We start from the raw sequence: 13,786 nt of genomic DNA, 5'->3' as shown, positions 1-13,786 counted from the left end.
TGACTGGTTTTGGTTTTCTTTTTTGGAATCTAGTGACATTTCTTATTAAAGCTTCCTAGTGTTCACTTGCTGCTAGAAGGTACTGCAAGAGACCATTTTCTAGCAAGGGCCACTTTATTCTTCTAGAAATAAGGTTCTCAAACCAGGCACCCTTTCTTTCCTCCCAACTCTATGTCCTGGGTAGCCAGCACCTTGGATAATGAATGCTGCTTTGAGCTGGGATTACTACCAATTGGAAATGGGACAGTTTTTCTCTCTGCTTTTCGACATATTTGGCTGGCAACACTCTTGGCTCCTAGCAAGTTAAAGTGACCACAAAGTGCCTTTGTTTGAATAGTCCTCTTTCCTGGAGAAAAAGAAGGGAAAGAAGCAACCCAGACCAGATGGATCTAAATTGAACACGCTTTTCTCAGCACTTAATTTCCCCTACACAGAGCGCAAAAGGCCTTCTGGGAATATTTCCTAAGCAGTGCCTGGTGTTTTAACCATTCAACAGCCGTTAACCATATTGAGCCTCACAGGGCTCAGCTCCCCACTCCCACCGAGAAGCCCAATCAGACTACCATTTACCTGGTAAAATGTCCTGTAAGTAGCACTAACCAATCTTCCCCAATAAAAGGAGACCACAAACAATGTTAACAACTATGCTCTGCAGAGCCTTGATCTGCAGATGCAGATGAGGAAAAAAAAACAAAGATCGAATATAGCCCCTGGAAGCAAATTTTCTGTCTTTCCCAGTTAAGATGTCCATTCCATTCTTGTCCCCTTTTATTAGTGGTGCTATCCATTATTAAGATGAGGTCAAAGGCAGATCAATAGGAGGTAGAGTTCTCAGACATTCTTTCTTTTTCACATCATATCCAATCAGCTGTCAGCTTGTCTATTATGTGATCGGTCTTATACCCATTCCAACTTTAGAATCTCTACTGTCTATTTTCTAGTTTAACAAAGTATATTGAAAATATTGGGTACTTTGTTGACACTCAGTCAAGGGCATAAATCCTAATAATGTTATTTACTAATTGCGAGACCTCTAGCAAGTCTCTTAACCTCACTGAGTCTTATTTGTCTCATCTGTTAAAACAGGAATCTAATGCCTAATGCATAGCACTATTGTAAAGATTAAACGAGAGCTGTGTTACAAGTGTCCAGTGCTGTTGATATCTACTAGGTAATCAGAAAATATCTGTTGGACAGATGAAGAGGAAGTGAATGGAGACTTTCAGTTAAATGTGATGAATGTATATTTACTTTTACTCCTTCCCAAAACCACACTAAAATGATAAAGAGATTTAAAAAAAAGTCTAGACGGGTTGATAGGTGCAGCAAACCACCATGGCACATGTATACCTATGTAACAAACTTGCATGTTCTGCACATGTATCCCAGAACTTAAAGTAAAATAAGAAAAAAATAAAAAAATAAGAAAAAAAACAAGTCTAAGTCAACAAAGACACATAGATAAAAACAGCATGGCCTTGATCTCTGTGGTTTGTAAATGCAAAGGAGGCAAATGCAACCAATATACCTCTGCATTGGTTATCACTTGCTGCATAACCAACCACCCTAAAGCCTAATGGCTTAAAATAAAAATCATTTTACTTGCTCATAATGGTGCGAGTTGGTCATTTGGGCTAGGCTCAGGTAGGTGGGTCTACTGTTGGTATTAAATTAGTTCATTCATTTGCAGTCAGCTGGTAGCTGGTATGACAGGTCTGGGTTCTGCTGGGATGGTTTGGCTTCTCGCCATGTGTTCTCTCACCATCTAGGAGTCTAGCCATTGATTCTTCACTCGGTGGGCTCAGGGTTCCTAGCAGTCAGAGAGTAAATCCCAATGCAGAAGCCTCTACCTGCCTCACATTTGATAATTCAATGTGGGAGAGAGCTACGCAAGGTTGTAGATAACTTGATTCACTGGGGGAATTGCTACAACAATCTACCACAACCTCTGAAGCACATTTACCAATGTTACCATCTTTTTCAATTAAGACAACTACATCTCTGTTGTCTCTTGTTGATAGAAATGCTTTCCAGCAGTGCTGATAGAGTCAAAGATAGGTCAAAAGAGATAAAAACAAGTGGGTAAGTGAAACTGTCTTAGCAGACCAGAGAAAAAGGAAACCAAAGTCTGAAATGGAAGAAGCCAAGAAGGAAGTTAGTTCATGCAATAGAAGCCTAGAGATTCAGAAATTGAAGGCAGGAAGTACATCTGAAATTCAGTGTGCAGGTGAGGCTAAAAGAAGAATGAGCTGCAAGTTTGTGTGAAAGGCATTATCTTGACTTCTACATCTTTTCTCCTGCCCTAAACAATCAAGTAAATACTCTTGTTATACCCCAGAGCCTGGAGGTGTACTCTGTGGAGGTGCTGAATCATAAGGACTCTTCTGGATATCAGGCACTGCTAAACGTGAGGGCACCATACTGCGAACAGGGGAATTATGCACTTGACAGTAAGAAAACAATGGTGAAAAATTTACATGATTCCACAACTGGCTAACAGGAATTCCTGAAAGAAAGAACAGAGAAAAAAGATATGAAGAAATGATCAAAGACTTCAATAAAATTTCCCAGAAATGAGTTTGTAGACTGAAAAGACCTACTAACTACCTTGCAGAATGAATTTTTTTTTAAAACAGAGAAAAAACAGAACTAAGGTAAATTATTGTGATTTCAGGATAACGGAGATAAAGAGATACATCCTAAAAGCAGCCAGAAAGAAAAGATCAAACAAACAAAAATCAACAAAAATAAGTCATATACAAAGGTTCAGACATCCATATGGCATCAGACTTAATGGTCACAATGGATGCTAGAAAATAATGGAGTAATGCCTTCAGAATAATGAGGGAAATGATCTCCATATTCAGCCAAACTATAATTGTGATGGTAGGCTAAGGATATTTCAGATATTAAAGCTCTGAAACAGTCTATCTTACATGGATCCTTCCTTAGGAAGTTACTAAAGGGACAAAAATTAGGAAGACATAGAAACCAGAAAACAGAGTGTGCCTGTTATCTTGTCTTGCAGCTGCGACCCCACAATTCCATACTCTGCTACATGATTCTGGGGCTCAGACTCCAAAAATCACTCTTCACCTTGGCCACTCCCCGTTAATCTCTGCTAGTGGGGAGCAGGGTTGCTAGAGGGAGACTGGAGGACTGGAGAAGGAAGAAGGGACTTATTCCTTACTGTTTGCTTGCTGTTCTCTTGCAGTTCCTGAGAGCATCACACTGGCAACATTTCTTCACCCTGGCAGCAAAAGTTCCTTCTTGTAGCAACTGTTAATCCAGTTGACAGTTTTCCCAACACTTTCAAGATCAGCCTCCTATGCCCCTCAGAGATACCAGCACCAGCTAAGCCACCTCTCACCCTCCGGTCTGTTACAATAACTGGCATCATTTCTGAAGCCAGACTGATACACAGGAGATCCAATACAAGATGAAAACAAGAACTCAAAGGGTGAGGGTGGAAGGACATCCTGGGACAATAGTTATGAACCAGACTAGTAGATTGCTTAAATTGATAGCCCCAGCTGGTGACCTTCCTGTATCTATATTATTTGTAAAGTGACTTTTCAGATTCTTCCATCAAGACATGGAGTCTATTTTTGTACCTCTTGAATCTTGGCTGGCCTTGTGACTTGTTTAGCCAGTACAAAGTGATAGAAGTCACAGTGAACCATTCTAATCCTAGCCTCAACAGGCTTTACATATTTCCTTTCTCTCAGATCCTTGCCTCCACCACCAAGCCTGGGCTAACCTGCTAGAAGGATAAGAAATCATACTATCCAATAGCCACCCACCAACCACCTGCCCCAAGCACAGCTACTTAACTAAGCTGCAATTAACTGCAGATGTCTGAAGGAATCCTGCCAAGACCAGGAGGACCATTCAGTTGTGCTCAGTCCCAATTGCCAACCTGAAGACTTGCGAACTAAATAAATGAACTGAATAAATAACTGATTGTCGTTTTTTACTGCTAAATCCTAGGGTAGTTTGCTTTACTGAAATAGCTGATACACAGGCCTAGAGAATAACGAGTTCACATTGGAGCAGAGGAGTTGGAGGCTCGCAGATGGAGATCTTCAAGAAAAAAAGTGGTATCGTTAGATAAGCTAATATGTTTCAATATATTGACAAGAATATTTACATTTCTAGTGAAGATTAAGAAATGATTTACTTTTAGATTCATAGAAAGCAAGGCAATTGGTTATCCGAAACATTGTACAAGAATGAGAATGAAATGATAATGTTTTGAATGTCTCATCTATGAATAACAGTCACATGGTCATAATAAAGCAAACAATGGATATTGTTTTAACTCCAATTTATGATAGATAATGACATTGGAAGGCTCAGAGGAGAGGGCTTGTGTGTACATGTATGATGGAAGGGGAGGTGGTGAAATGGAAGAAACCCAAATCCTACTTTCCATAGTTAGAAGTCAAGAAATAGCAGAACAATCATGTTAATTAGAAGCGTGGAGAAAAGCATCAGAAGAAACAGCCAAAATATTCAGTAGACGCTTCTATGGAGTTGTAATTGTTAGTGGAGTAAATTGGGGCAAAGGAAAGTGCCTTTTTTAATTAATTAATTAATTAATTTATTTATTTATTTATTTTGAGGCAGAGTCTTGCCCTGTTGCCCAGGCTAGAGTGCAGTGGTGTGATCATAATTTGACAGTGATTTCTCATTGCAAGCATTGTGAAACGATTCGATGTGACTTATGTGTGTGTATAACAGAAATAACATTCAAGTTAAAAAATGAATGGGCCAGGTGTGGTGGCTCACTCCTGTAATCCCAGTACTTTAGGAGGCCAAGGTGGGAGGATCACTTGAGCCCAAAGTTTCTAGACAAGCCTGGGAAACAAAGTGAGACCCCGTCTCTACAAAAAATTAGCCAGCGTAGTAGCACACACCTGTAGTCCCAGCTGAGGTGGGAGCCTGGGAGGCAGAGGTTGCAGTGAGCCGAGATTGTGCCATTGCACTCCAGCCTGGGTGACAGAGTGAGACCCTGTCTCAAAAAAAAAAAAAAAAAAAAAAAGAAAAAAGAAAAAGAAAAAAAAGAAAAGAATAGACTGTATGGATTTTCTTCCATAGTAGTTGCCACTTAACTTGCCCCTTGGGTGGTTTCAGCAACCACGCCTTTTCATGATACTGTTTTTACTAATGGAAATGCAGACAGTATTCATCAGTAATTCTCATCAGGCTGCTAGGGTGTCGCTCCCAAATCCAATCATTGAGTCTTTGATTCTACCTCCTAAAAATGGTGATCAACCCCTTTCCATCACCATGCCTCTATAAGAGCTCAAGACACCAGCATCCTGCACCTGTACCTCTGCAGCATCTTCTCAGTGACTTTTCTTCCCTCTCATCTTCCCAGTACCCTTCAAATGTTCTTCACAGAGCTGCCAGAATGAGCTTTCTAAACAAGTCACCTCAGGTCATTGCCATATCTAAAATCCTTTATTGATTTCCCTTTGTCTTTAGAACACAGTATAAACTCCTTGGGCACAGCTTTTCATGCTCTGGGCTCTCCAACCCCTTCCAGCGTCATCTCTTGCCATCTGTCAAGCTAGTCTCTAGCCATACTCAGCGTCTTTCCACTCTTCATTTTGTCATGTTCTGGTTTTCTGCCAAACTTTTGCATGTGTGATTCCCTCTTCCTAGAACATGATTCTCTTTTCTGGCAGGCATTGTTTGTTGCCTACTCAAAATTCAGTCTTTCCTTTCTATTTACCAACAGAATCCTGGAAATCTCTTAGTCTCAAGGAAGGTAGGTGCAGACCCTGGTCTAGAAGTGACATATAGTCCAGTTCTAGCTCATGATTTTTTAAAGGAAGTTGTTTCGTGACATCTTGAGAGATTTCTCCTTTACAAGAAGAAGATATGTAAGCAAACCTTTCAGCCCCATACTCCCCTAACTTTCTCCCCTAAAAATTGATTACGAGACCTGCACTTGTCACAGACCAATAAGAGAAAGGAAAGTGATGTAGACCAGAAGTCTGACTTCCTAGATCCCCTGGACCAATGCTAGAAACCACTTACCGCCAGACATTTTGTTACATAGAAAAACAATTCTCTCTTTGTTTATGTCACTGTTGGCTGGGTTTCTGTTACTTGCAGCTGAAAGCATTTACGCTAGGTACAACCACCCTTCCCAAGCTAAATCCTGTTTGTTCTTCAGGACTCAGCAAAGTTACCACCTGGACCAGATTAGAGAACACTCTTCCCCAACCCTGTGTACCTGGAGCTTTTTAAATTATAGTATAATGGCTAAAAGTGCCATATCTAAAGCCAGACTGCCTAGGTTCATAGCCCAGCTACCAACAAGTTGGTGACCTTGGGCAAGTTATATATTTGCTCTCTTCCTCAGTTTTCTCATCTTTTAAATGGAGATAAGAATATTACCAACCTTATCTAATTGTCATAGGGATTCAGTGAGTTAATGCATGAAATGTACTTTGTACCTGGCTCCTAGTAATCATTCAATTAATGTTTACTGTTGTTAACACAAGCTTCCTCACAATCTTATCACAATAGTCTATTAGTCCTCTTCCCCGATAGGTCAAAAACTTAATGAAAGCAGAGGCTGCATCTATTTTATTGCTCTGTCCTCAGGAATACCTGGCCTAGAGATACGCCCAGTAAATGTTTATTGAGTGAATAAAAATATTATCACATACTGTGAACAATATATGAAAAGCAAAACAAGTCAAACATTAACCCAATTGAAAAGGCTTTTTATTTTTTTCCCGCACGTGAAACCAGTGAAGGGAATTAAAAAATCAGCAACTTAGCTCTAGAAGGCTGCTGCAGGAGAAATTCTCATTGATGGCTCAAAGGACGAAATATCCAGGTGCTTTACTAGCCCCCAGGACAGTGAGATTCACTCAATCAAGAAAATTACCTAAGCAGCCAAAAGTTATTCTTAGAGTCAGTGTTGGGCCAATTGTCCATAAGCATTTTACCTTTGCCTTGTCCAAGTTTGCCTTCTAAAGATAGAGTCTGTAATCAAAGATAGGTTGTGGAAAATAACAATGAATCAAAGTGCACCAATTTGAGATAACCATACCTCTAGTATCTTTCTTGTTTCATTTTGATTCACAGTGCTTTTTCTTGCCACTGACAGCCAGTGGGGCAACTCCTACTCTTTGATTTTTCTTCTTTTTCTCTTTCTCTCTCTTTTTTTTTTTTTTTTTGGATCTTGTTGCATACTAACCACTCTCTGTCTTTCAACTCATCTTTATCCCTTACTTAGTTGGAGCTTTATGATAAAGTTATTTTTTGGGGTGTGTGTGTGTGCGTGTGTGTGTGTGTGTCCAGGAAAGTAGGGAAGAAAAAAAATCCAGCTGAAGGATGGTTGCATACAAGTATCTTCTGGTGAGTGAGCAGTTTTATTCTGTCATGTCTGACAGGTAAGACAGGCCACCGTGCTTTTTAGGTCTTCAGAAAGCTTCTACCATCGATCTTCATGATAATTTATGATATATCTTTTTCTTTCACCTTGAGCAATTATGGCATCTTTCTTTGCAGAAGCTCAGTAATTGGAAAACTGGTTTACAAATCTGGTAACTTTTTCTTCTTTAAAGACTTTTTTCTTATCACATATAGAGCAAAGAGAAAGAAAAAAGTATACATTTTAGTGAAACCTAGAAGGCTAAAAATTGAGTGTATCTAATATTCAAGCTTTTACCTTTCAAGAAAAACTTGAAGAAGGGCACAGGAATTTGATCATTTGGATAACTCAGGGCTAAAACCATATTCGTGATTTTCTTTTAAAAACGTATTTTAGGCCAGGTATATTGGCTCATGCATGCCTGTAATCCCAGAACTTTGGGAAACCAAGGTGGGAGGATAGTTTGTGTATTGTTCCTGGGTGTGTCCATGAGGATGTTGCCAAAGGAGATTAACATTTGAGTCAGTGGACTGGGAGATGTACACCCACCCTCGACCTGGGTGGGGAGCATCTAATCAGTTGCCGGCACAGCTAGAATAAAGCAGGCAGAAAAAAGTGAAATGAGCAGACTCACTTAGTCTTCCGGCCTTCATCTTTCTCCTGTGCTGGAGGCTTCCTGCCCTCGACCATCAGACTCCAGGTTCCTCAGCTTTTGGACTCCTGGATTGGCATTACTCTGCGTTGCAAAGCTCAGGCAAAGAGTGGTAGAAGGGTGGCATGTTTAAATTCTGTAGTATTTAGAATCATTCGCCAGTGATTTGCCAGGGCCTCTCAGGCCTTTGGCCACAAACTGTGTCCAGGTTTCCAAGACTAGCTTAGGCAACATAGTGAGACCCTGTCTCTACAAAAAGTTTAAAAAAATTAGCTGGGCGTGGTGGTGCATGTCAGTAGTTCCAGTTACTTGAGAGACTAAGGTGGAAGGAATGCTTGAGCCCTGGAGGTCCAGGCTGCAGCAAGACATGATTGTGCCACTGCACCCCAGCCTGGGCAACAGAGCAAGATCCCGTCTAAAAAAAAAAAGTATTTTTAAAGACTTATAGCCTCTGCATTGATTTTAAACTACATTTGCAAGAGGGCATCAGCTCCAAGGATTACTTCATAACCAAGAGAAAATAATAACAGTAATATTGGCAACAGCTCACATTTATCAAGGATTATACTAAGCACATTACTTCATTCACTCCCAACAAATCCATGAGGTAGATTCTATTATTATCTCATTTTCCAAAAATATAACTAAAGCTTAGAGAGATTAAAAGTCATTTGCTAGAGATCACGGAGCTAGTAACTGGAGCTAGGAACCCAAATTAGGTCTAACTCCAAAGCCCATGCTCTAAACAACAGTGTGAACTCACATAGTATGTTTGACCAGCAGGAGAATCACCTTAAGAGGTTATCTGTACCCATTTCAAAACTGCCTCCAGCTTTCTCAGGGTTTCTTCCATCTAAGTGCTCCTGATTTGAGACCTGGTATTGATCAAAGAGGTAGCTACAAAGAGTTTAGGCAGGAGGTGCAATGTACAGTTGGCATATGTACTTTGCTTGCTCCAGAAGTATTTTTAAATACAGTGTAATTAGGCAGGTATTATACTTCTCAGCACTTGTTTCAGGGATGCTTCATATATTAATCTTGCCCACCTGGCCACTGTAGGCCTTTCAATGTGCCATGCCTATTTCATTCAGAGCTGGAAGCTCTGAATTCAGATTCGAAAAATTATTTAGTCTGACGCTTTCATTTCATTGGTTTTTGTTTGTTGGCTTATTTCTATGTTATACTATTGTTGCCTTGTGCATTTTATGTCTGAGTGTCTATGTATCAGCTAGCTTTCTCCAAATTATGTTTCAGTAACAAACAATCCCCCAATCTTAGTGGTTTACAACAATAAAGTTTTATTTCTTGCTTAGATTATGTATTAGTCAAGGTTCCCTAGAGGGACAGAACTATTAGGATAGAAGTATATATGAAAGGGAGTTTATTAAGGAGTACCGACCCACACAATCACAAGGTGAAGTCCCTCAATAGGCTGTCTGCAAGCTGAGGAGCAAGGAAGCCATTCCAAGTCCCCAAACCTCAAAAGTAAGGAAGTTGACACTGTAGCCTTCAGTCTGTGGCCAAAGGTCCCAGAGCCCCTGGCAAATCACTGGTGAATGATTCTAAATACACAGAATTTAAACATGCCACCCTTCTACCACTCTTTGCCTGAGCTTTGCAACGCAGGGTCATACCAATCCAGGAGTCCAACGGCTGAGGAACTTGCAGTCTGACGTTCAAGGGCAGGAAGCCTCCAGCACGGGAGAAAGATGAAGGCCAGAAGACTCAGCGAGTCTGCTCATTTCACTTTCTTCTGCCTGGTTTATTCTAGCAATGCTGGCAGCTGATTAGATGCTCCCCACCCAGGTCGAGGGTGGGTGTACCTCTCCCAGTCCACTGACTCAGATGTTAATCTCCTTTGGTGTTAATCACCCTCACAGACACACTCAGGAACAATACTTTGCATTCTTCAATCCAATCAAGTTGACACTCAATATTAACCATCACAGATTATATACATCCTTTGGGAATTGGCCATGACTGTGCTCTATGACATCTTCACTTGCGGATATAGGATAAAGGGAACAGCTTCTCTGTAGGATATGCTGTTCTCATGGCAGAAGGAAAAGATAGACAGAAGAACCATTTGATGCCTTTAAGAATTCTGCTTGGAAGTAATTTATCACTTCCACTTACATTTGATTGAGTAAAGCAAGTCACATGGCCAAGCACGATGTCCATTGTGTGTAAAGTATCATTTTCTATAGGTGAGAAGGGCCAGCTAAGAGTTTGAAAAAAAAAAAGTCTTAATCTACTTCCTTCTAGTCTTTTCGTAAAAAGAATATTATTTTTCCTATCGAATTAATACATGTCTACTACAAAAAGTTCAGAAATACAGAAAATGTAAAGAGATAAAACAAAATTCAGCCCACCTCTTACCTTCATAGGCACTCATTGTTAATATTCACACCATTTCCTTCCAGTCCTTGTTCTAAGCACTTTATTTTATTTTTTTAATTTATTTTTTATTTTTATTTTTTGAGACGGAGTCTTACTCTGTCACCCAGGCTGGAGTGCAATGGTGCAATCTCGGCTCACTGCAACTTCTGCCTCCTGGGTGCAAGCGATTCTCCTGCCTCAGCCTCCTGAGTAGCTGGGATTACAGGCACCCACCATCACGCCTGGCTAATTTTTTTTGTTTTTAGTAGAGAGGGGGTTTCACCATGTTATGTAGGCTGGTCTTGAACTCCTGACCTCAGGTGATCCGCCTGCCTCAGCCTCCCAAAGTGCTGAGATTACAGGTGTGAGCCACTGCACCCAGCGTTTTTTTTTGTTTTGTTTTGTTTTTTAACAGAATAAGATCATACTGTAAGTTTTTGTTGCCTAACACTGAATCTTAAGTACTTTCCTATATTCTTAAGAACAGCTTTATAGAGCCATTGCAGTACATTGAGCTCCATAGAGACAGCACCGGAGAAAGTGAGCGTTTCAGTCAACTTCTCAGAGTTTTCTAAGAAGTGCTCAGAGAGGGGGAAGAACATGCCTGCTAAAGAGAAAGGAAAATTTGGCCGGCCGCGGTGGCTCACACCTGTAATCCCAGCACTTTGGGAGGCTGAGGCGGGTGGATGATGAGGTCAGGAGATCCAGACCATCCTGGCTAACACGGTGAAACCCCGTCTCTACTAAAAAAAAAAACAAAAAATTAGCCGGTCGTGGTGGCGGGCTCCTGTAGTCCCAGCTACTCCGGACGCTGAGACAGGAAAATGGCTTAAACTTGGGAGGCGGAGCTTGCAGTGAGCGGAGATCGCACCACTGCACTCCAGCCTGGGCAACAGAGAGAGACTCCATCCCAAAAAAAAAAAAAAAAAAAAAAAGAAAAGGGAGGAAAATTTGAAGATATGGCAAAGGCGGACAAGGCCTGTTATAAGAGAGAAATGAAAACCTATATCCCTCCCAAAGGGGAGACAAAAAAGAAGTTCAAAGATCCCAATGCGCCCAAGAAGCCTCCTTGGGCCTTCTTCCTGTACTTCGCCGAGTATGGCCCAAAAATCAAAGGAGAACGTCCTGGCCTGTCCATTGGTGATGTTGCAAAGAAACTGGGAGAGATGTGGAATAACACTGCTGCAGATGAAAAGCAGCCTTATGAAAAGAGGTCGGCGAGCTGAAAGAAAAATACGAAAAGGATATTGCTGCATATCGAGCTAAAGGAAAGCACGATGAAGCAAAAAATGGAGTTGTCAAGGCTGTAAAAAGCAAGAAAAAGAAGGAAGGGGGGAAAATGAGGAAGATGAAGAGGAGGAGGAGGAGAAAGATGAAGAAGATGAAGATGAAGAAGATGATGATGAAGATGAAGATGATGATGATGATGAACAAGTTGGTTCTAGCACAGTTTTTTTTTGTCTATAAAGCATTTAACCCGCCTGTACACAACTCACTCCTTTTAAAGAAAAAAACTGAAATGTAAGGCTGTGTAAGATTTGTTTTTAAACTGTACAGTGTCTTTTTTTGTATAGTTAACACACTACTGAATGTGTCTTTAGATAGCCCTGTCCTGGTGGTATTTTCAATAGCCACTAACCTTGCCTGGCATAGTATGGGGGTTGTAAATTGGCATGGAAATTTAAAGCAGGTTCTTGTTGGTGCACAGCACAAATTAGTTATATATGGGGATATCAATGAGACAAAAAGTTAAAAAGGATATCCAGGAATTGAACTCAGCTCTGCAACAAGTGGACCTAATAGACATCTACAGAACTCTCCACCCCAAATCAACAGAATATACATTCTTCTCAGCACCACATCGCACTTATTCCAAAATTGACCACATAGTTGGAAGTAAAGCACTCCTCAGCAAATGTAAAAGAACAGAAATTATAAAACACTGTCTCTCAGACCACAGTGCAATCAAACTAGAACTCAGGATTAAGAAACTCACACAAAACCGCTCAACTACATGGAAACTGAACAATCTGTTCCTGAACGACTACTGGGTACCTAATGAAATGAAGGCAGAAATAAAGATGTTGTTTGAAACCAATGAGAACAAAGACACAACATACCAGAATCTCTGGGACACATTTAAAGCAGCGTGTTGAGGGAAATTTACAGCACTAAATGCCAAGAGAAAGCAGGAAAGATCTAAAATTGACACCCTAAAATCACAATTAAAAGAACTAAAGAAGCAAGAGCAAACACATTTAAAAGCCAGCAGAAGGCAAGAAATAACCAAGATCAGAGCTAAACTGAAGGAGATAGAGACATAAAAAACCCTTCAAAAAATCCAGGAGCTGGTTATTTGAAAAGATCAACAAAATTGATAGACCGCTAGCAAGACTAATAAAGAGAAAAGAGAGAAGAATCAAACAGACTCAATAAAAAATGATAAAGGGGATATCACCACTGATCCCACAGAAATACAAACTACCATAAGAGAATACTATAAACACCTCTACGCAAATAAACTAGAAAATCTAGAAGAAATGGATAAATTCCTGGACACATACACCCTCCCAAGACTAAGCCAGGAAGAAGTTGAATCCTGGAATAGACCAATAACAGGCTCTGAAATTGAGGCAATAATTAATAGCCTACCAACCAAAAAAAGTCCAGGACTGGATGGATTCACAGCCGAATTCTACCAGAGGTACAAGGAGGAGCTGGTACCATTCCTTCTGAAACTATTCCAATCAATAGAAAAAGAGGGAATCCTCCCTAACTCATTTTATGGGGCCAGCATCACCCTGATATCAAAGCCTGGCAGAGACACACAAAAAAAGAGAATTTTAGACCAATATCCTTGATGAACATTGATGCAAAAATCCTCAATAAAATACTGGCAAACCGAATCCAGCAGCACATCAAAAAGCTTATCCACCATGATCAAGTGGGCTTCATCCCTGGGATGCAAGGCTGGTTCAACATATGCAAATCAATAAACGTCATCCAGCATATAAACAGATCCAAAGACAAATACCACATGATTATCTCAATAGATGCAGAAAAGGCCTTTGACAAAATTCAATAGCCCTTCATGCTAAAAACTCTCAATAAATTAGGTATTGATGGGACGTATCTCAAAATAATAAGAGCTATTTATGACAAACCCACAACCAATATCGTACTGAATGGGCAAAAACTGGAAGCATTCCCTTTGAAAACTGGCACAAGACAGGGATGCCCTCTCTCACCACTCCTATTCAACATAGTGTTGGAAGTTCTGGCCAGGGAAATCAGGCAGGAGAAAGAAATAAAGGGTTTTCAATTAGGAATAGAGGAAGTCAAATTGTCCCTGTTTG

General features: G+C 40.4%; 1 pseudogene; it reads left to right on the top strand.

Annotated features, from left to right (window-relative positions):
• LOC129048855 (nuclear autoantigen Sp-100-like) overlaps positions 1-11,979 on the top strand; it is a 34,886-nt pseudogene extending 22,907 nt beyond the window's left edge.
• The last annotated feature ends 1,807 nt before the right edge of the window (positions 11,980-13,786 follow it).

The sequence above is a fragment of the Pongo abelii genome, chromosome 9, assembly GCF_028885655.2.
Source record: "Pongo abelii isolate AG06213 chromosome 9, NHGRI_mPonAbe1-v2.0_pri, whole genome shotgun sequence".
In the NCBI taxonomy this organism is placed as follows: domain Eukaryota; kingdom Metazoa; phylum Chordata; class Mammalia; order Primates; family Hominidae; genus Pongo; species Pongo abelii.
Note: the sequence above shows the minus strand (reverse complement) of the source record. Positions and strands in the feature narration are given on the sequence as shown.